The 23,878-nt window shown below is 39.7% G+C and overlaps 1 protein-coding gene across 1 annotated transcript in view; it reads left to right on the top strand.

Annotated features, from left to right (window-relative positions):
* Nucleotides 1–23,878, top strand: part of DUSP23 (dual specificity phosphatase 23) — a 395,843-nt gene that overhangs the window by 290,336 nt on the left and 81,629 nt on the right. The gene's annotated exons all lie outside the window — the stretch shown is intronic.

The raw sequence follows: 23,878 nt of genomic DNA, 5'->3' as shown, positions 1-23,878 counted from the left end.
TTATATTCTTGTATATAGGAGCAGTATTATAGTAGTTATATTCTTGTATATAGGAGTAGTATTATAGTAGTTATATTCTTGTATATAGGGGCAGTATTATAGTAGTTATATTCTTGTATATAGGGGCAGTATTATAGTAGTTATATTCTTGTATATAGGGGGCAGTATTATAGTAGTTATATTCTTGTATATGGGGGGCAGTATTATAGTAGTTATATTCTTGTATATAGCGGCAGTATTATAGTAGTTATATTCTTGTATATAGGAGCAGTATTATAGTAGTTATATTCTTGTATATAGCGGCAGTATTATAGTAGTTATATTCTTGTATATAGGAGCAGTATTATAGTAGTTATATTCTTGTATATAGGAGCAGTATTATAGTAGTTATATTCTTGTATATAGGGGCAGTATTATAGTAGTTATATTCTTGTATATAGGGGTAGTATTATAGTAGTTATATTCTTGTATATAGGGGGCAGTATTATAGTAGTTATATTCTTGTATATGGGGGGCAGTATTATAGTAGTTATATTCTTGTATATAGGGGCAGTATTATAGTAGTTATATTCTTGTATATAGGGGGCAGTATTATAGTAGTTATATTCTTGTATATAGCAGCAGTATTATAGTAGTTATATTCTTGTATATAGAAGCAGTATTATAGTAGTTATATTCTTGTATATAGGGGGCAGTATTATAGTAGTTATATTCTTGTATATAGAGAGCAGTATTATAGTAGTTATATTCTTGTATAAAGGGGCAGTATTATAGTAGTTATATTCTTGTATATAGGAGCAGTATTATAGTAGTTATATTCTTGTATATAGGGGGAAGTATTATAGTAGTTATATTCTTGTATATAGGGGCAGTATTATAGTAGTTATATTCTTGTATATAGGGAGCAGTATTATAGTAGTTATATTTCTGTATATAGGGGGCAGTATTATAGTAGTTATATTCTTGTATATAGGAGCAGTATTATAGTAGTTATATTCTTGTATATAGGGGGAAGTATTATAGTAGTTATATTCTTGTATATAGGGGCAGTATTATAGTAGTTATATTCTTGTATATAGGGAGCAGTATTATAGTAGTTATATTTCTGTATATAGGGGCAGTATTATAGTAGTTATATTCTTGTATATAGGGGGCAGTATTATAGTAGTTATATTCTTGTATATAGGTGGCAGTATTATAGTAGTTATATTCTTGTATATAGGGGGCAGTATTACAGTAGTTATATTCTTGTATATAGGAGCAGTATTTTAGTAGTTATATTCTTGTATATAGGGGGCAGTATTATAGTAGTTATATTCTTGTATATAGGGGGCAGTATTATAGTAGTTATATTCTTGTATATAGGGGCAGTATTATAGTAGTTATATTCTTGTATATAGGTGGCAGTATTATAGTAGTTATATTCTTGTATATAGGAGCAGTATTATAGTTGTTATATTCTTGTATATAGGAGCAGTATTATAGTAGTTATATTCTTGTATATAGGAGACAGTATTATAGTAGTTATATTCTTGTATATAGGGGCAGTATTATAGTAGTTATAGTCTTGTATATAGGGGCAGTTTTATAATAGTTATATTCTTGTATATAGGAGCAGTATTATAGTAGTTATATTCTTGTATATAGGGGGCAGTATTATAGTAGTTATATTCTTGTATATAGGGGCAGTATTATAGTAGTTATATTCTTGTATATAGGGGCAGTATTATAGTAGTTATATTCTTGTATATAGGGGCAGTATTATAGTAGTTATATTCTTGTATATAGGAGCAGTATTATAGTAGTTATATTCTTGTATATAGGGGCAGTATTATAGTAGTTATATTCTTGTATATAGGAGCAGTATTATAGTAGTTATATTCTTGTATTTAGGGGGCAGTATTATAGTAGTTATATTCTTGTATATAGGGGCAGTATAGTAGTTATAGTCTTGTATATAGGAGCAGTATTATAGTAGTTATATTCTTGTATATAGGGGGCAGTATTATAGTAGTTATATTCTTGTATATAGGAGCAGTATTATAGTAGTTATATTCTTGTATATAGGGGGCAGTATTATAGTAGTTATATTCTTGTATATAGGGGCAGTATTATAGTAGTTATATTCTTGTATATAGGAGCAGTATTATAGTAGTTATATTCTTGTATATAGGGGGCAGTATTATAGTAGTTATATTCTTGTATATAGGAGCAGTATTATAGTAGTTATATTCTTGTATATAGGGGCAGTATTATAGTAGTTATATTATTGTATATAGGGGGCAGTATTATAGTAGTTATATTCTTGTATATAGGGGGCAGTATTATAGTAGTTATATTCTTGTATATAGGGGGCAGTATTATAGTAATTATATTCTTGTATATAGGGACAGTATTATAGTAGTTATATTCTTGTATATAGGAGCAGTATTATAGTAGTTATATTTTTGTATATAGGGGTAGTATTATAGTAGTTATATTCTTGTATATAGGGGGCAGTATTATAGTAGTTATATTCTTGTATATAGGGGCAGTATTATAGTAGTTATATTCTTGTATATAGGAGCAGTATTATAGTAGTTATATTCTTGTATATAGGGGGCAGTATTATAGTAGTTATATTCTTGTATATAGGAGCAGTATTATAGTAGTTATATTCTTGTATATAGGGGGCAGTATTATAGTAGTTATATTCTTGTATATAGAGGCAGTATTATAGTAGTTATATTCTTGTATATAGGGGGCAGTATTATAGTAGTTATATTCTTGTATATAGGAGGCAGTATTATAGTAGTTATATTCTTGTATATAGGAGGCAGTATTATAGTAGTTATATTCTTGTATATAGGAACAGTATTATAGTAGTTATATTCTTGTATATAGGGGCAGTATTATAGTAGTTACATTCTTGTATATAGGGGGCAGTGTTATAGTAGTTATATTCTTGTATATAGGGGCAGTATTATAGTCGTTATATTCTTGTATACAGGGGCAGTATTATAGTAGTTATATTCTTGTATATAGGGGGCAGTATTATAGTAGTTATATTCTTGTATATAGGGGCAGTGTTATAGTAGTTACATTCTTGTATATAGGGGCAGTATTATAGTAGTTATATTCTTGTATATAGGGGGTAGTATTATAGTATTTATATTCTTGTATATAGGGGGCAGTATTATAGTAGTTATATTCTTGTATATAGGATCAGTATTATAGTAGTTATATTGTTGTATATAGGGAGCAGTATTATAGTAGTATATTCTTGTATACAGGGCAGTATTATAGTAGTTATATTCTTATATATAGGAGCAGTATTATAGTAGTTATATTCTTGTATATAGGAGCAGTATTATAGTAGTTATATTCTTGTATATAGGGGCAGTATTATAGTAGTTATATTCTTGTATATAGGGGCTGTATTATAGTAGTTATATTCTTGTATATAGGAGCAGTATTATTGTAGTTATATTCTTGTATATAGGGAGCAGTATTACAGTAGTTATATTCTTGTATATAGGGGGCAGTATTATAGTAGTTATATTCTTGTATATAGGGGCAGTATTATAGTAGTTATATTCTTGTATATAGGGGCAGTATTATAGTAGTTATATTCTTGTATATAGAGGGTAGTATTATAGTAGTTATATTCTTGTATATAGGAGCAGTATTACAGTAGTTATATTCTTGTATATAGGGGGCAGTATTATAGTAGTTATATTCTTGTATATAGGGGGCAGTATTAAAGTAGTTATATTCTTGTATATAGGGGGCAGTATTATAGTAGTTATATTCTTGTATATAGGGGCAGTATTATAGTAGTTATATTCTTGTATATAGGTGGCAGTATTATAGTAGTTATATTCTTGTATATAGGAGCAGTATTATAGTAGTTATATTCTTGTATATAGGAGCAGTATTATAGTAGTTATATTCTTGTATATAGGAGTCAGTATTATAGTAGTTATATTCTTGTATATAGGGGCAGTATTATAGTAGTTATAGTCTTGTATATAGGGGCAGTTTTATAATAGTTATATTCTTGTATATAGGAGCAGTATTATAGTAGTTATATTCTTGTATATAGGGGCAGTATTATAGTAGTTATATTCTTGTATATAGGGGCAGTATTATAGTAGTTATATTCTTGTATATAGGGGCAGTATTATAGTAGTTATATTCTTGTATATAGGAGCAGTATTATAGTAGTTATATTCTTGTATATAGGGGCAGTATTATAGTAGTTATATTCTTGTATATAGGGGCAGTATTATAGTAGTTATATTCTTGTATATAGGGGCAGTATTATAGTAGTTATATTCTTGTATATAGGGGCAGTATTATAGTAGTTATATTCTTGTATATAGGGGCAGTATTATAGTAGTTATATTCTTGTATATAGGGGCAGTATTATAGTAGTTATATTCTTGTATATAGGAGCAGTATTATAGTAGTTTTATTCTTGTATATAGGGGCAGTATTATAGTAGTTATATTCTTGTATATAGGAGCAGTATTATAGTAGTTATATTCTTGTATATAGGGGCAGTATAGTAGTTATAGTCTTGTATATAGGAGCAGTATTATAGTAGTTATATTCTTGTATATAGGGGGCAGTATTATAGTAGTTATATTCTTGTATATAGGAGCAGTATTATAGTAGTTATATTCTTGTATATAGGGGGCAGTATTATAGTAGTTATATTCTTGTATATAGGGGGCAGTATTATAGTAGTTATATTTTTGTATATAGGGGCAGTATTATAGTAGTTATATTCTTGTATATAGGGGGCAGTATTATAGTAGTTATATTCTTGTATATAGGGGCAGTATTATAGTAGTTATATTCTTGTATATAGGAGCAGTATTATAGTAGTTATATTCTTGTATATAGGGGGCAGTATTATAGTAGTTATATTCTTGTATATAGGAGCAGTATTATAGTAGTTATATTCTTGTATATAGGGGGCAGTATTATAGTAGTTATATTCTTGTATATAGTGGTAGTATTATAGTAGTTATATTCTTGTATATAGGGGCAGTATTATAGTAGATATATTCTTGTACATAGGAGCAGTATTATAGTAGTTATATTCTTGTATATAGGGGCAGTATTATAGTAGTTATATTCTTGTTTATAGGAGGCAGTATTATAGTAGTTATATTCTTGTATATAGGAGCAGTATTATAGTAGTTATACTCTTGTATATAGGGGCAGTATTATAGTAGTTATATTCTTGTATATAGGAGGCAGTATTATAGTAGTTATATTCTTGTATATAAGAGGCAGTATTATAGTAGTTATATTCTTGTATATAGGGGGCAGTATTATAGTAGTTATATTCTTGTATATAGGAACAGTATTATAGTAGTTATATTCTTGTATATAGGGGCAGTGTTATAGTAGTTATATTCTTGTATATAGGGGCAGTATTATAGTCGTTATATTCTTGTATACAGGGGCAGTATTATAGTAGTTATATTCTTGTATATAGGGGGCAGTATTATAGTAGTTATATTCTTGTATATAGGGGCAGTGTTATAGTAGTTACATTCTTGTATATAGGGGGCAGTATTATAGTAGTTATATTCTTGTATATAGGGGGTAGTATTATAGTATTTATATTCTTGTATATAGGGGGCAGTATTATAGTAGTTATATTGTTGTATATAGGGAGCAGTATTATAGTAGTATATTCTTGTATACAGGGCAGTATTATAGTAGTTATATTCTTATATATAGGAGCAGTATTATAGTAGTTATATTCTTGTATATAGGAGCAGTATTATAGTAGTTATATTCTTGTATATAGGGGGCAGTATTATAGTAGTTATATTCTTGTATATAGGGGCAGTATTATAGTAGTTATATTCTTGTATATAGGAGCAGTATTATAGTAGTTATATTCTTGTATATAGGAGGCAGTATTATAGTAGTTATATTCTTGTATATAGGAGCAGTATTATAGTAGTTATATTCTTGTATATAGGGGGCAGTATTATAGTAGTTATATTCTTGTATATAGGGGCAGTATTATAGTAGTTATATTCTTGTATATAGGAGCAGTATTATACTAGTTATATTCTTGTATATAGGGGGCAGTATTATAGTAGTTATATTCTTGTATATAGGAGCAGTATTATAGTAGGTTTATTCTTGTATATAGGGGGCAGTATTATAGTAGTTATATTCTTGTATATAGGAGCAGTATTATAGTAGGTTTATTCTTGTATATAGGGGGCAGTATTATAGTAGTTATATTATTGTATATAGGAGCAGTATTATAGTAGTTATATTCTTGTATATAGGAGCAGTATTATAGTAGTTATATTCTTGTATATAGGGAGCAGTATTATAGTAGTTATATTCTTGTATATAGGAGCAGTATTATAGTAGTTATATTCTTGTATATAGGAGGCAGTATTATAGTAGTTATATTCTTGTATATAGGAGCAGTATTATAGTAGTTATATTCTTGTATATAGGAGCAGTATTATAGTAGTTATATTCTTGTATATAGGGGCAGTATTATAGTAGTTATATTCTTGTATATAGGAGGCAGTATTATAGTAGTTATATTCTTGTATATAGGAGCAGTATTATAGTAGTTATATTCTTGTATATAGGAGGCAGTATTATTGTAGTTATATTCTTGTATATAGGAGCAGTATTATAGTAGTTATATTCTTGTATATAGGGGGCAGTATTATAGTAGTTATATTATTGTATATAGGGGGCAGTATTATAGTAGTTATATTCTTGTATATAGGGAGCAGTATTATAGTAGTTATATTCTTGTATATAGGGAGCAGTATTATAGTAGTTATATTCTTGTATATAGGGGGCAGTATTATAGTAGTTATATTCTTGTATATAGGGGGCAGTATTATAGTAGTTATATTCTTGTATATAGGGGGCAGTATTATAGTAGTTATATTCTTGTATATAGGAGCAGTATTATAGTAGTTATATTTGTATATAGGGGCAGTATTATAGTAGTTATATTCTTGTATATAGGGGGCAGTATTATAGTAGTTATATTCTTGTATATAGGGGGCAGTATTATAGTAGTTATATTCTTGTATATAGGGGCAGTATTATAGTAGTTATATTCTTGTATATAGGGGGCAGTATTATAGTAGTTATATTCTTGTATATAGGGGCAGTATTATAGTAGTTATATTCTTGTATATAGGGGGCAGTATTATAGTAGTTATATTCTTGTATATAGGGAGCAGTATTATAGTAGTTATATTCTTGTATATAGGAGCAGTATTATAGTAGTTATATTCTTGTATATAGGAGCAGTATTATAGTAGTTATATTTGTATATAGGTGACAGTATTAACAAATTTATCTTAACGTGTAATAGAACCCTAAGGGTATGTGCACACACACTAATTACGTCCGTATTTGACGGACGTATTTCGGCCGCAAGTACCGGACCGAACACAGTGCAGGGAGCCGGGCTCCTAGCGTCGTACATAAGTATGATGCTAGGAGCCCGGCTCCCTGCACTGAGTCCGGTCCGGTACTTGCGGCCGAAATACGTCCGTCAATTACGGACGTAATTAGTGTCTGTGCACATACCCTAAGTTTTACATGGGCAGATATTGACAATAAAACTTGTCTATCGGTTCTCATTGCTCCCTTTATACAGAGCAATGATTGTTCAGTATAGGGATGTATGATTGTTAGTTTGATCACTCGTCCCCATACATTTCCATCATGATGGCAGCGCCTCGTTGTTTACACAGGGAAATCTCCTGCTGACAAGGATAACATTTAGTGCTGCATAAGAGATGCGATCAGCCGATGAATGCGCGTTTGCTCGTCTACACCGGGCAATAGTCGGGAATGAGCGTTTGTATGAATTCCCGTTCACCCAATTATTAGTCCCTTTAAAAGGGCCTTAAGTGTTTCTGATGGGGATCTCGTTTCCACCCAGCAGTGTTATTTGTATATCTGAAGTAGACTCCCCCCCCCCTCATTATACAGCTCCATGTGCCCCCGGCCTCAGCTGTGTCTGCACAGAAGTCCTATAGAGCCACAGACACCGAGAGGACAGAACCAACACTGACGTGATGTGACTGTCAACAAGCAGAAGTGGGTTTTGTGTGATCCTCACAGTCTGCAGAATGTTCTTACAGAAATCCACAGAGCCAATCACCGGCTGCCGGAGAACCACAAGTCCCAGCCTGACTGAAGTGTCTCCAGTCTAGTTATACAATCATTCCATGAACCAGTCTCCTATAAATGTATCCGCTGCAACCTTGTAATCCATCATATAGTTTGCTAAACTGATGTATCTAAACATACCATGTGTGATACTGTCTGTGGAGCAGGTGTATCTAAGCTTATGTGTGATACTGTCTGCTGAGCCGATGTATCTAATTCTGTCATGTGTGATACTGTCCGCTGAGCTGTGTATCTAATCCTATCCTGTGTGATACTGTCTGCTGAGCCGTGTATCTAAGCTTATGTGTGATACTGTCTGCTGAGCCGATGTATCTAATTCTATCATGTGTGATACTGTCTGCTGAGCTGTGTATCTAATCCTATCATGTGTGATACTGTCTGCTGAGCTGTGTATCTAATCCTATCATGTGTGATACTGTCTGCTGAGCCGATGTATCTAATTCTATCATGTGTGATACTGTCTGCTGAGCTGTGTATCTAATCCTATCATGTGTGATACTGTCTGCTGAGCGGTGTATCTAATCCTATCATGTGTGATACTGTCTGCTGAGCGGTGTATCTAATCCTATCATGTGTGATACTGTCTGTTGAGCTGTGTATCTAATCCTATCATGTGTGATACTGTCTGCTGAGCCCGTGTATCTAATCCTATCATGTGTGATACTGTCTGCTGAGCCGTGTATCTAATTCTATCCTATGTGATACAGTCTGCTGAGCCATGTATCTAATCCTATCATGTGTGATACTGTCTGCTGAGCTGTGTATCTAATCCTATCATGAATGATACTGTCTGCTGAGCCTCTGTATCTAATCCTATCATGTGTGATACTGTCTGATGAGCTGTGTATCTAATCCTATCATGTGTGATACTGTCTGCTCAGCTGTGTATCTAATCCTATCATGTGTGATACTGTCTGCTGAGCTGTGTATCTAATCCTATCATGTGTGATACTGTCTGCTCAGCTGTGTATCTAATCCTATCATGTGTGATACTGTCTGCTGAGCTGTGTATCTAATCCTATCATGTGTGATACTGTCTGCTGAGCTGTGTATCTAATCCTATCATGTGTGATACTGTCTGATGAGCTGTGTATCTAATCCTATCGTGTGTGATACTGTCTGCTGAGCTGTGTATCTAATCCTATCATGTGTGATACTGTCTGCTGAGCCCGTGTATCTAATCCTATCATGTGTGATACAGTGCTGAGCTGTGTATCTAATCCTATCATGTGTGATACTGTCTGCTGAGCTGTGTATCTAATCCTATCCTGTGTGATACTGTCTGCTGAGCTGTGTATCTAATCCTATCATGTGTGATACTGTCTGATGAGCTGTGTATCTAATCCTATCATGTGTGATACTGTCTGCTCAGATGTGTATCTAATCCTATCATGTGTGATACTGTCTGCTGAGCTGTGTATCTAATCCTATCATGTGTGATACTGTCTGCTGAGCCTGTGTATCTAATCCTATCATGTGTGATACAGTCTGCTGAGCTGGTGTATCTAATCCTATCATGTGTGATACTGTCTGCTCAGCTGTGTATCTAATCCTATCATGTGTGATACTGTCTGTTGAGCTGTGTATCTAATCCTATCATGTGTGATACAGTCTGCTGAGCTGGTGTATCTAATCCTATCATGTGTGATACTGTCTGCTCAGCTGTGTATCTAATCCTATCATGTGTGATACTGTCTGTTGAGCTGTGTATCTAATCCTATCATGTGTGATACTGTCTGCTGAGCTGTGTATCTAATCCTATCATGTGTGATACTGTCTGATGAGCTGTGTATCTAATCCTATCATGTGTGATACTGTCTGCTCAGATGTTTATCTAATCCTATCATGTGTGATACTGTCTGCTGAGCTGTGTATCTAATCCTATCATGTGTGATACTGTCTGCTGAGCCCGTGTATCTAATCCTATCATGTGTGATACAGTCTGCTGAGCTGGTGTATCTAATCCTATCATGTGTGATACTGTCTGCTGAGCTGTGTATCTAATCCCATCATCTGTGATACTGTCTGTTGAGCTGTGTATCTAATCCTATCATGTGTGATACTGTCTGCTGAGCCGCTGTATCTAATCCTATCATGTGTGATACTGTCTGCTCAGCTGTGTATCTAATCCTATCATGTGTGATACTGTCTGCTGAGCTGTGTATCTAATCCTATCATGTGTGATACTGTCTGCTCAGCTGTGTATCTAATCCTATCATGTGTGATACTGTCTGCTGAGCTGTGTATCTAATCCTATCATGTGTGATACAGTCTGCTGAGCTGTGTATCTAATCCTATAATGTGTGATACTGTCTGCTGAGCTGTGTATCTAATCCTATCATGTGTGATACTGTCTGCTCAGCTGTGTATCTAATCCTATCATGTGTGATACTGTCTGCTGAGCTGTGTATCTAATGCTATCATGTGTGATACTGCCTGCTGAGCTGTGTATCTAATCCTATCATGTGTGATACTGTCTGCTGAGTTGCTGTATCTAATCCTATCATGTGTGATACTGTCTGCTGAGCCGCTGTATCTAATCCTATCATGTGTGATACTGTCTGCTGAGCCCGTGTATCTAATCCTATCATGTGTGATACAGTCTGCTGAGCTGGTGTATCTAATCCTATCATGTGTGATACTGTCTGCTCAGCTGTGTATCTAATCCTATCATGTGTGATACTGCCTGCTTAGCTGTGTATCTAATCCTATCGTGTGATACTGCCTGCGGAGCTGTGTATCTAATCCTATCATGTGTGATACTGTCTGATGAGCTGTGTATCTAATCCTATCATGTGTGATACTGTCTGCTTAGCTTGGTATCTAATCCTATCATGTGTGATACTGTCTGCTGAGCTGTGTATCTAATCCTATCATGTGTGATACAGTCTGCTGAGCTGTGTATCTAATCCTATCATGTGTGATACTGTCTGCTGAGCTGTGTATCTAATCCTATCATGTGTGATACTGTCTGCTCAGCTGTGTATCTAATCCTATCATGTGTGATACTGTCTGCTGAGCTGTGTATCTAATGCTATCATGTGTGATACTGCCTGCTGAGCTGTGTATCTAATCCTATAATGTGTGATACAGTCTGCTGAGCTGTGTATCTAATCCTATCATGTGTGATACAGTCTGCTGAGCTGTGTATCTAATCCTATCATGTGTGATACTGTCTGCTGAGCTGTGTATCTAATCCTATCATGTGTGATACTGTCTGCTCAGCTGTGTATCTAATCCTATCATGTGTGATACTGTCTGCTGAGCTGTGTATCTAATGCTATCATGTGTGATACTGTCTGCTGAGCTGTGTATCTAATCCTATCATGTGTGATACTGTCTGCTGAGCTGTGTATCTAATCCTATCATGTGTGATACTGTCTGCTGAGCTGCTGTATCTAATCCTATCATGTGTGATACTGCCTGCTGAGCTGTGTATCTAATCCTATCATGTGTGATACTGTCTGCTCAGCTGTGTATCTAATCCTATCATGTGTGATACTGTCTGCTGAGCTGTGTATCTAATCCTATCATGTGTGATACTGTCTGCTGAGCTGTGTATCTAATCCTATCATGTGTGATACTGCCTGCTGAGCTGTGTATCTAATCCTATCATGTGTGATACTGTCTGCTGAGCCGGTGTATCTAATCCTATCATGTGTGATACTGTCTGTTGAGCTGTGTATCTAATCCTATCATGTGTGATACTGCCTGCTGAGCTGTGTATCTAATCCTATCATGTGTGATACTGTCTGCTGAGCTGTGTATCTAATCCTATCATGTGTGATACTGTCTGCTGAGTTGCTGTATCTAATCCTATCATGTGTGATACTGTCTGCTGAGCTGTGTATCTAATCCTATCATGTGTGATACTGTCTGCTGAGCCGCTGTATCTAATCCTATCATGTGTGATACTGTCTGCTGAGCTGTGTATCTAAGCCTATCATGTGTGATACTGTCTCGGTGAGGCCTGGGCGTATGATCGCTCAGTATGTGGTCACCACTCTCCTCATTAGTGCAGTGCATGCTGGGTAAATGGCAGCCCAGCTTGGGAACTCATCGCCGGCCTTTCCCTCTCGATGTCTCCTGTAAGACGCGCGACCTTTATTGTCTCCTCGCAGAACATTAGATTATGGTTTTAAAAATAAAAATCCCTTTATGTTTTCTCACATAACTCGACTTGTATTCAAAGACCAGGAAGCGAAGCGCGTCGTGTCCCCCCCCCCTGTATTATACACACCCTGGTGTGGTAACCGGCCGGGCGCAATGTCAGCGCTTGTGACGTTAAAATCCTGACACGGAGAAATCCTCCGTGTGGGGGAAAGAGCTGATTAAGCAACGACGAGTGTCTGGGAGTTTTGTAACGAAGCTTTGTGGCTGGCGTACAACCCCTCCCCCCCTCTTAAATATCGGGTCCGCTACCAGTTTTTTGGCCTGAATGTCCACTGCGAAAAATAGTTGCGTAGCCATGGTTTCATTCAGGCTGTGATTGGCTGCAGCGGTGACATAGGATGAAACGTCATCCCAGGAGGCCGGCCTGGACCAAGAAACACAGAATTCTGGGTAAGTATAAGATTTTGCTTACGTTTTTGGCAGCGGAATCGCTATTTGTTGCGGCTTTTCCGTTGCATTCAATGGGGAAAACCCGCAGCGATTACGCAAATACAATTGACATGTTTCGGATTAAAAAAATTAAATTTCCGAGCGTTTTTTTCGCTCCGCGTTTACGCAGCGCGTGGAGGAGAAATCCGAAGTATTTACGCTACGTGTGAACTGGCCCTAACTCAACCGAAAAATTCAGATGTGACTGCAGTAAACCTCTATATACTCTCCCTACATCACAGAGGCCCGGGAAGCTGAGATATAGGGAGCTGTTTGATGGCACCCTCACATAGAGAGAAGATCACCTTCACCGGCAGATACAGGGACGGATAAAGCAGGTCTACGGTGTGAGGACCCTGGATATAGCCCCCCCATATCTCCGCTTCCTGGTCCCCTGTGAGTGTGACATTCGTATATTGGAGCAGCCGCACCTTTAATGTTTTTGGGTGGCGTTAGGCTTCAAGTATAAAACACGCCATAAAGTACGCCAGTGGATTTGTAGGGTTTAGCGGTCTTCTCCTATGCAATAATATTGAATATAAATGTAATTTCCTGCTGTAAGATCTACGGCGAAGCTGAGTAACCGGAACCATGAGATCGTTCATTCCAAAAATAATTAAAAAACAACAAATGGTTAATTCACGGAGGTTCAGAAAAAAGAATATCTCGATCTGTCTCCTGTATATTGAAGTGCCTGATGCACCCAACCCCCTCTCAGATTGAAAGCAACTCTCAGAAAGGTATGAGGTCTTACAGATGTCCTACTAACCTTAATCTAAGGGGGCGCTATAGTACCAACTAAATTGCTTCCTAAACTGCTGATTGGTGGCCAAATAACAGCTGGTCACATATGCCATTCAGTGCCCAATTAATAATGCCATACAGTGCCCAAGTAATAATGTCATAGCATGCCCAAGTAATGCCATACAGTGCCCAAGTAATGCTATACAGTGCCCAAGTAATAATGTCATACACTGCCCAAGTAATAATGCTATACAGTGCCCAAGTAATGCTATACAGTGCCCAAGTAATAATGTCATACACTGCCCAAGTAATGCTATACAGTGCCCAAGTAATTCTATACAGTGCCCAAGTAATAATGCCATACAGTGCCCAAGTAATAATGCCATACAGTGCCCAAGTAATGCCATACAGTGCCCAAGTAATAATGTCATACACTGCCCAAGTAATAATGCTATACAGTGCCCAAGTAATAATGCCATACAGTGCCCAAGTAATAATGCCATACAGTGCCCAAGTAATAATGTCATACACTGCCCAAGTAATGCTATACAGTGCCCAAGTAATTCTATACAGTGCCCAAGTAATAATGCCATACAGTGCCCAAGTAATAATGCCATACAGTGCCCAAGTAATGCCATACAGTGCCCAAGTAATAATGTCATACACTGCCCAAGTAATAATGCTATACAGTGCCCAAGTTATAATGCCATACAGTGCCCAAGTAATAATGCCATACAGTGCCCAAGTAATAATGCCATCCAGTGCCCAAGTAATGCTATATAGTGCCCAAGTAATGCTATACAGTGCCCAAGTAATGCTATACAGTGCCCAAGTAATGCTATACAGTGCCCAAGTAATAATGCCATACAGTGCCCAAGTAATAATGCCATACAGTGCCCAAGTAATGCTATACAGTGCCCAAGTAATAATGTCACAGCATGCCCAAGTAATGCTATACAGTGCCCAAGTAATGCTATACAGTGCCCAAGTAATAATGTCATAGCATGCCCAAGTAATGCTATACAGTGCCCAAGTAATGCTATACAGTGCCCAAGTAATGCTATACAGTGCCCAAGTAATAATGTCATAGCATGCCCAAGTAATGCTATACAGTGCCCAAGTAATGCTAGACAGTGCCCAAGTAATGCTATACAGTGCCCAAGTAATAATGTCATAGCATGCCCAAGTAATGCCATACAGTGCCCAAGTAATAATGCCATACAGTGCCCAAGTAATAATGCCATGCAGTGCCCAAGTAATGCCATACAGTGCCCAAGTAATAATGCCATACAGTGCCCAAGTAATAATGCCATACAGTGCCCAAGTAATAATGCCATACAGTGCCCAAGTAATGCTATACAGTGCCCAAGTAATGCCATACAGTGCCCAAGTAATAATGCCATACACTGCCCAAGTAATAATGCCATACACTGCCCTAGTAATAATGCCATACAGTGCCCAAGTAATGCTATACAGTGCCCAAGTAATGCTATACAGTGCCCAAGTAATAATGTTATAGCATGCCCAAGTAATAATGTTGTACACTGCCCAAGTAATAATGCCATACACTGCCCAAGTAATAATGCCATACAGTGCCCAAGTAATAATGTTGTACACTGCCCAAGTAATAATGCCATACACTGCCCAAGTAATAATGCCATACAGTGCCCAAGTAATAATGCCATACACTGCCCAAGTAATAATGCCATACAGTGCCCAAGTAATAATGCCATACACTACCCAAGTAATGCTATACAGTGCCCAAGTAATGCTATACAGTGCCCAAGTAATGCTATACAGTGCCCAAGTAATGCTATACAGTGCCCAAGTAATGCTATACAGTGCCCAAGTAATGCTATACAGTGCCCAAGTAATGCCATACAGTGCCCAAGTAATAATGTCATAGCATGCCCAAGTAATGCCATACAGTGCCCAAGTAATAATGCCATACAGTGCCCAAGTAATAATGCCATGCAGTGCCCAAGTAATAATGCCATACAGTGCCCAAGTAATAATGCCATACAGTGCCCAAGTAATAATGCCATACAGTGCCCAAGTAATGCTATACAGTGCCCAAGTAATGCTATACAGTGCCCAAGTAATAATGCCATGCAGTGGCGTAACTACCGCGGTAGCAGCAGTAGCGGCTGCTACGGGGCCCGGGGCTTGAGGGGGCCCGGTGGCGCCGCTAGCAGCCGTTATGGCTACTACAGCGGTAGCGTCGCTACTGTGGGGCCCGCGACGCCGAGCCTTACACAGGCCATCTCATGCCTGTAGGTGTCGCTAGCACCGGAGGGGGCCACAGTGCTAGCGGCAGCCAAATACATGAATGGCCGGGCATGTTCCGTGCCTGACCATCCAGTGCCTTACAATGACACTGATTGGCTAGCGGCGCGATGACATCATCGCGCCGCTTCCATGCTTGGAAGGTGCTGATTGGCGGGGCAAGTCATTCTGCCCCGCCAATCAGCGTCATTGGAGGACGCTCGTTCAACTCCTGCAGACATGCTCAGAAGAGAGCATGTCTGCATCGCCAGTGAACAGCGTGGGAACCGGAGAATGTGAGTATGTCAAGTTTTTGTTTTTTTTCCCTCATAAAAATGTGAATGGCATTGTCTATAGTGGGGGGGGGGGGGGGTCATCTTTATGTGGGCTATTATATATAGGGGGTCTATATGTGGGGCAGTAGCTACAGGGGGGTCTATATGTGGGGCAGTAGCTACAGGGGGGGTCTATATGTGGGGGTGTGGGCCATTATATACAGGGGGCTCTATATGTGGGCCATTATATACAGGGGGGTCTATATGTGGGGGTGTGGGCCACTATATACAGGGGGCTCTATATGTGGGCCATTATATACAGGGGGCTCTATATGTGGGCCACTATATACAGGGGGGGTCCATATGTGGGCCACTATATACAGGGGGGTCTATATGTGGGCCACTATATACAGGGGGGTCTATATGTGGGACACTATATACAGGGGTGGGTTACCTGTGGGGCACTAGCAACAGGGTGGCTATATGTAGTGCACAGTCTACAGGGGTGGGCTATATGTGGGACACTATATACAGGGGGAGCTATATGTGAGACACTATATACAGAGGTGGGCTATACGTGGAGCACTAACTATAGGGGAAGCTATATGTAGGGCAGCACGGTGGCTCAGTGGTTAGCACTATTGCCTTGCAGCTCTGGAGTCCATATGTGGGCACTATCTACAGGGGCTTCTATGTAGGTCACTATCTACAGGGGACATGTTGTGTGTTTGTGACAGTTATATTTAGATGTGTTGAGAATTTTAACTTCGTTTTATAGGTGCAGAAATGTTTTAAAAGTGAGAAGCTGAAGACATCTAAACGGAAAACTGCAGAAATGGGTCATGGCCGGGAGAAATCCATCATAGATGTCTGAACCGGAGGGAGAAGAAAAGAACTAGAATCTGAGACGTCACCGGTGAGTCACTTAATGTAAATGTTTATTCTGCCTCTAATCAGTATTGTAGTCACTGTATGATCTGCAGCGAGATGATGGTGATAGGATTTTTTTTGTGAAACCGCATCTCCCAGCATATCCTTACCATTGTTCCGGCCATGCTGGGAGCTGTAGTTTTACGCCGTACAAACTTATACGCAGTGGCGTAACTACCGCTATAGCAGCCGTAGCGACTTCTACAGGGCCTGCAGCATGAGGGGGCCCGTGCCACCCGCCGGCACGGCCCCCTCCCATGGCCGCAGGCTCCGCTAGCAGCCGCTATGGCTGCTACAGCGCGACGCCACTGAAGGGGTTGTTCCTACATAAGACATGTATCCCCTATCCACAGGATAGGGGATACATGTGTGATCGCTGGCAGCGATGAGGAGAACGGGGGACCGAAAGTCCCCCCTAAGTTCTCCATGACAAACCTCGGACTTCCGGGGTCTGTGTCGGCAGCTCCGTAGAAATGAATGGAGCGCCGGTCGCGCTTGTGTGCATGCGTGACCAGCGCTCCTTTCATTTTTATTGAACTGCGCAGACGCCGGAAGTCCGAGGTTAGTCATGGAGAACTTCGGGGGACTTTCGGTCCCCCGTTCTCCTTATCGCTGCCAGTGATCACACATGTATCCCCTATCCTGTGGATAGGGGATGCATGTCTTTTGTAGGACATACTATAGGACGTTTTTTTTGGGGGGGGGGGGCTATATAGCGTTATCTACAGGGGGGGCTGTATGGCGTTATCTACAGGGGGGCTGTATGGCGTTATCTACAGGGGGGCTGTATGGCGTTATCTACAGAGGGAGTCTGTATGGCGTTATCTACAGGGGGGCTGTATGGCGTTATCTGCAGGGGCTGTGTATGGTGCTATCTATAGGGGGGCGCTGTGTGGTGGAATCTATAGGGAGGCACTATCTACAAGGGGGGGGGGGGGTTGTGTGATACCCAGCAGAGGGGGGGCCCCAGTCAAAAGTTTGCTATGGGGCCCAGTCTTTCCTAGTTACGCCCCTGATGCCATGCAGTGCCCAAGTAATAATGCCATACAGTGCCCAAGTAATGCCATACACTGCCCAAGTAATAATGCCATACACTGCCCAAGTAATGCTATACAGTGCCCAAGTAATGCTATACAGTGCCCAAGTAATGCTATACAGTGCCCAAGTAATAATGTCATAGCATGCCCAAGTAATGCTATACAGTGCCCAAGTAATGCTATACAGTGCCCAAGTAATAATGCTATACAGTGCCCAAGTAATGCTATACAGTGCCCAAGTAATAATGTCATAGCATGCCCAAGTAATGCTATACAGTGCCCAAGTAATGCTATACAGTGCCCAAGTAATGCTATACAGTGCCCAAGTAATAATGTCATAGCATGCCCAAGTAATGCTATACAGTGCCCAAGTAATGCTATACAGTGCCCAAGTAATGCTATACAGTGCCCAAGTAATGCCATACAGTGCCCAAGTAATAATGCCATACAGTGCCCAAGTAATAATTCCATACAGTGCCCAAGTAATAATGCCATACAGTGCCCAAGTAATAATGTTGTACACTGCCCAATTAATAATGCCATACAGTGCCCAAGTAATAATGTTGTACACTGCCCAATTAATAATGCCATACAGTGCCCAAGTAATAATGTTGTACACTGCCCAAGTAATAATGCCATACAGTGCCCAAGTAATAATGCCATACAGTGCCCAAGTAATAATGCCATACAGTGCCCAAGTAATAATGCCATACACTGCCCAAGTAATAATGTTATAGCATGCCCAAGTAATAATGTTGTACACTGCCCAAGTAATAATGCCATACACTGCCCAAGTAATGCTATATAGTGCCCAAGTAATGCTATACAGTGCCCAAGTAATGCTATACAGTGCCCAAGTAATGCCATACAGTGCCCAAGTAATAATGTCATAGCATGCCCAAGTAATGTCATACACTGCCCAAGTAATAATGCCATACAGTGCCCAAGTAATAATGCCATACAGTGCCCAAGTAATAATGCCATACAGTGCCCAAGTAATGCTATACAGTGCCCAAGTAATGCTACACAGTGCCCAAGTAATAATGTTATAGCATGCCCAAGTAATAATGTCATACACTGCCCAAGTAATAATGCCATACACTGCCCAAGTAATGCTATATAGTGCCCAAGTAATGCTATACAGTGCCCAAGTAATGCTATATAGTGCCCAAGTAATGCTATACAGTGCCCAAGTAATGCTATACAGTGCCCAAGTAATGCTATACAGTGCCCAAGTAATAATGTCATAGCATGCCCAAGTAATGCTATACAGTGCCCAAGTAATGCTATACAGTGCCCAAGTAATAATGCCATACAGTGCCCAAGTAATAATGCCATACAGTGCCCAAGTAATGCTATACAGTGCCCAAGTAATAATGTTATAGCATGCCCAAGTAATAATGTACACTGCCCAAGTAATAATGCCATACAGTGCCCAAGTAATAATGCCATACAGTGCCCAAGTAATAATGCCATAAAGTGCCCAAGTAATAATGCCATACACTGCCCAAGTAATAATGCCATACAGTGCCCAAGTAATAATGCCATACACTACCCAAGTAATGCTATACAGTGCCCAAGTAATGCTATACAGTGCCCAAGTAATGCTATACAGTGCCCAAGTAATAATGTTGTACACTGCCCAAGTAATAATGCCATACAGTGCCCAAGTAATAATGCCATACAGTGCCCAAGTAATAATGTTGTACACTGCCCAAGTAATAATGCCATACACTGCCCAAGTAATAATGCCATACACTACCCAAGTAATGCTATACAGTGCCCAAGTAATGCTATACAGTGCCCAAGTAATAATGTCATAGCATGCCCAAGTAATAATGTACACTGCCCAAGTAATAATGCCATACAGTGCCCAAGTAATAATGCCATACAGTGCCCAAGTAATAATGCCATACAGTGCCCAAGTAATAATGCCATACACTGCCCAAGTAATAATGCCATACAGTGCCCAAGTAATAATGCCATACACTACCCAAGTAATGCTATACAGTGCCCAAGTAATGCTATACAGTGCCCAAGTAATGCTATACAGTGCCCAAGTAATAATGTTGTACACTGCCCAAGTAATAATGCCATACAGTGCCCAAGTAATAATGCCATACAGTGCCCAAGTAATAATGTTGTACACTGCCCAAGTAATAATGCCATACACTGCCCAAGTAATAATGCCATACAGTGCCCAAGTAATGCTATACAGTGCCCAAGTAATGCTATACAGTGCCCAAGTAATGCTATACAGTGCCCAAGTAATGCTATACAGTGCCCAAGTAATAATGTTGTACACTGCCCAAGTAATAATGCCATACAGTGCCCAAGTAATAATGCCATACAGTGCCCAAGTAATAATGTTGTACACTGCCCAAGTAATAATGCCATACACTGCCCAAGTAATAATGCCATACAGTGCCCAAGTAATAATGCCATACAGTGCCCAAGTAATAATGTCATACAGTGTCCAAATAGCAGTGCAACATGTCCCCAAATATAATTAGTATATGCCATCACTTGTCTCACTGCCGGGACCCTCATTGCGTCACTTGATTGGCGCTGTAGTACAGTTCCCCGCACAGCACATGGCCGAGAGCTGCTGAGCAGGGGAAGGGGCAGAAGCTCCTTCGTTCTGGGGATCGATGGGGTGGCCAGAGGTCAGACCCCCACCGATCATTATGTTGTGGCATATACTAATAATATGCCATGAGATTATAAGAGGGGAATGCCCCTTTAAGGCCACATGCACACAATGTGTATTACATGCGGATTCTTGCGTTTCCGTCTGAGAATTGTATCTGACAAGTTTATTTAAAAAAAAAAAAAAGACGCTGCAAAATTCGCAGCATAAAATTCAGACCCGTTTCCGCATCAAAAATGCAACATTAAGTGCAAGTTTTACCTGCAGAATCACCTGCATGTGGTTTTGATGCAGATTTTTTGCATCAAATTTCGCAACGTGTGCATGTAAACTGAAGGCTAAATGCAGATGTTGCGGACTTTGGTGCAGAAAATTCGTATAAAAACCGCAGGTATTTCTACAGGTAAATTCCGCACCTAGTAGTGCGTTTTTCTTTGCGTTTTTGGTGCGGTTTTTACACTTTGATACAGAAAAAGGTGCGTTTTATGCTGCGTATTTTTTGTGCGTTTTCTTTTAGAACTTGTCAGATACAATTCGCAAGTGGAAACGCAAGATAAATTTACACGCTGCAGATTTAAAAATACGCACCGCAGGTCAATTTACGTGCAGAAAAAAAAAACGGAACGTGTAGATGAGATTTCTTGAAATCTCATAAACTTTGCTGGTCCTGTTTTACGCTGCGGATTTGCCGCTCGAAAATATGCGTGACAAATCCGCATGTAATAAGCATCATGTGCGTTTTGCCTAAGGCCTTGTTCACATGGTGCAGATTTTTTATGTTTTTTTTTGCGCTATTTTTAACGCAAAAACGGCGTCGGAAGCCACAATAGGAGGTGCCGGCGTTTGCTTCCCGCACTTCCATCTCCGAGCTCCCATTCATAGCACTAACACAAGGGTGATGGTAGGGCAGACTGCTTGTTGCTGTTGGCGCCAGATTGGGCATCATTCCTCCATCTTACATTCTGCTGGATTACTTACAGTACGCGGCGCCCCCCGCTGGTTTGTAAAGTGCAGGCTGCCAGGTTCCTCACACTGTGGGCACAGACGCCCGCCTGGCACTGTTCTTATAGACAAGCTGTGTTATGTGCCTGCAAGAGAGGAGTATTATAGACAGAAGGAAACTAAAACCGCCTGTGGTCGGGGGACTGCGCGCGTTCTGTGGGTTCGTTCACACAGACACGCCGGATATAGCTGTGCGCTGGGACGCTGTGCTTATTTACTGCGGGCAGCGCCGGGGTGACTCAACTCTATAATTATTACATCACAGACACTTCTCAGTTTCCATATCTGTTCATGATGTCATCGGTGGTGCTGACATCATCACAAGACTTTAAAATACACCTGACGCCAGGATAGGGTGCTCATTTTTGCAAAAATTGACAATATTTTTTATTATTTTGCCCATCGATTTTGCAAAGTCAGCATTTTTGAGGCATAGGAAAGTTATTTGAGTGGCCAAGAAGGCCCAGGAATGATAATTTTCCATATCGGGTGCCCAAAAAAGTTTGCAACCCCATTAATCACAGCATTTTTTAGGTGCCCAAGTATTGAACAATGTAGAGTTTTGCTCTTGAGGTACTGTCGAAAGCTGGGTCACAACCAGCATGGCCGCCGTAATGGCTGGCGTAAGTCATGTGACCGATTTAGAGCCTACAATGGGGGTCTTTTCATTTTGTTCTGGAACCCTCTGAGTATTCGGTACCAGGGTGCTATGGGTTAATCTTGTTTACCCTTCCAGAACGATCCCTGAAATGACCGCAGCTCTGGGCTCGCAGCTAAAACACATATTTCATCAGGAGAAGCATTCACATTTTCTTTCCATTACCGTCTAAATATAAAATTTGGAAAAACTTGAGTTTTATCATTCCGTACCGGAGTGTAATTCGTGCCCTACTGTCAAGACGGACGGTTGGTGTCTATAAAGGGAACATGCAGCGCGATCTGCGGGCGCCACGTTGTAGAGGAGGTGGAGCTGAGCACATTGATATATAGTTTTGTGGGAACATTTAGTGTGACTGTAATTTATTGATTTAAATCCCCGTCACTTCTGGGCTTAGGAGTCCAGTGGGCGGTCCTAATCAGTGATTGACAGTTATTACTCTATGCACACTCGAATAGGGAAGGTTGTCGGTCACTGATTAGGACCGCCCACTAGACTCCTAAGTGTTAGCAGGGATTTAGATCAATAAATTACAAGTTATACAGAAAACGATACATCCATCTGCTACACAACATGCTGCCTGCTGTGCCCCCATTGCCAGCCGTGGTACCCTCGAGTCAACCACAGTAGAGGGCACTGGGAGTACTTTGGTGATTGTATCTTGGATATACCATCCACTGCACCCCCTGTGGCAGCCACATTGTCGAATTGTGCTGTGAAACAGACCAGTCCTGCTTAATATGGAGGTCTTGCTAGACAGGCATTCCTGTCCTATTCCATTGCTATCCCAGGAGATAGGCGGCGCCAAAATACGGGCGCCGCTCATCTTCCCCACTTATTGAAATAACATGCACATAACCTTCAACATGGCGTCTGAGCAAGCCTTCTTCTCATCCCTCCTCTGCCTTCAATTTAATGCCAACTCAGCTTTAAAATGAAGACTTAAAGGGGTTTCCCTGGGTTTTAAAAATTGATGGCCTATGATTTGGAGAGTCGGACCTCCGCCGATTTAATATTAATGGGCTATCGTAAGGATAGGCCATCAATTTTAAAAACCCAGATTACCCCTTTAAGTAGTCTGAGGCAGACTGGTTGCTAGTGACATGCTGCCTGACGACCCCTCTAAAAGACCGTGTCTCCATAGCAACCAGTCTGTCAGACACGACTCAGATGTTCAGCTCGCAGCTTGCTTGACACTGCGCTCAAGTGGGGAATCTCTTGAAATATTTAAATGTATTAAATATTTGTTTTTAATTTCTGTAATGTTAGCCTGATAATACAAGTGGAGGGGGAGGGGAGAGGTGCGTTCTGGAGCCATGTTCCCGGGTTCTGTCCATACAGGCACGCTCCTGCTGCAGGGCGAGGAGATCAGGTCCAGGCAGGAACATCTCTTATTAAGCTCATGACGTCACAGCGGGGCTTTTCACGGCCTTCAGGCGTGACCTTACATTGTGTTCAGGAGGCAAGTTCAGGCCGGTGCTCTGCCGAGGAGTACAGGAATATCACCTGCGGAGACCCA

Source organism: Rhinoderma darwinii, chromosome 12 (genome assembly GCF_050947455.1).
Source record: "Rhinoderma darwinii isolate aRhiDar2 chromosome 12, aRhiDar2.hap1, whole genome shotgun sequence".
Taxonomy (NCBI): domain Eukaryota; kingdom Metazoa; phylum Chordata; class Amphibia; order Anura; family Rhinodermatidae; genus Rhinoderma; species Rhinoderma darwinii.
The sequence above is the reverse complement of the archived record's forward strand: the minus strand, read 5'-3'. Positions and strand labels throughout refer to the sequence as shown.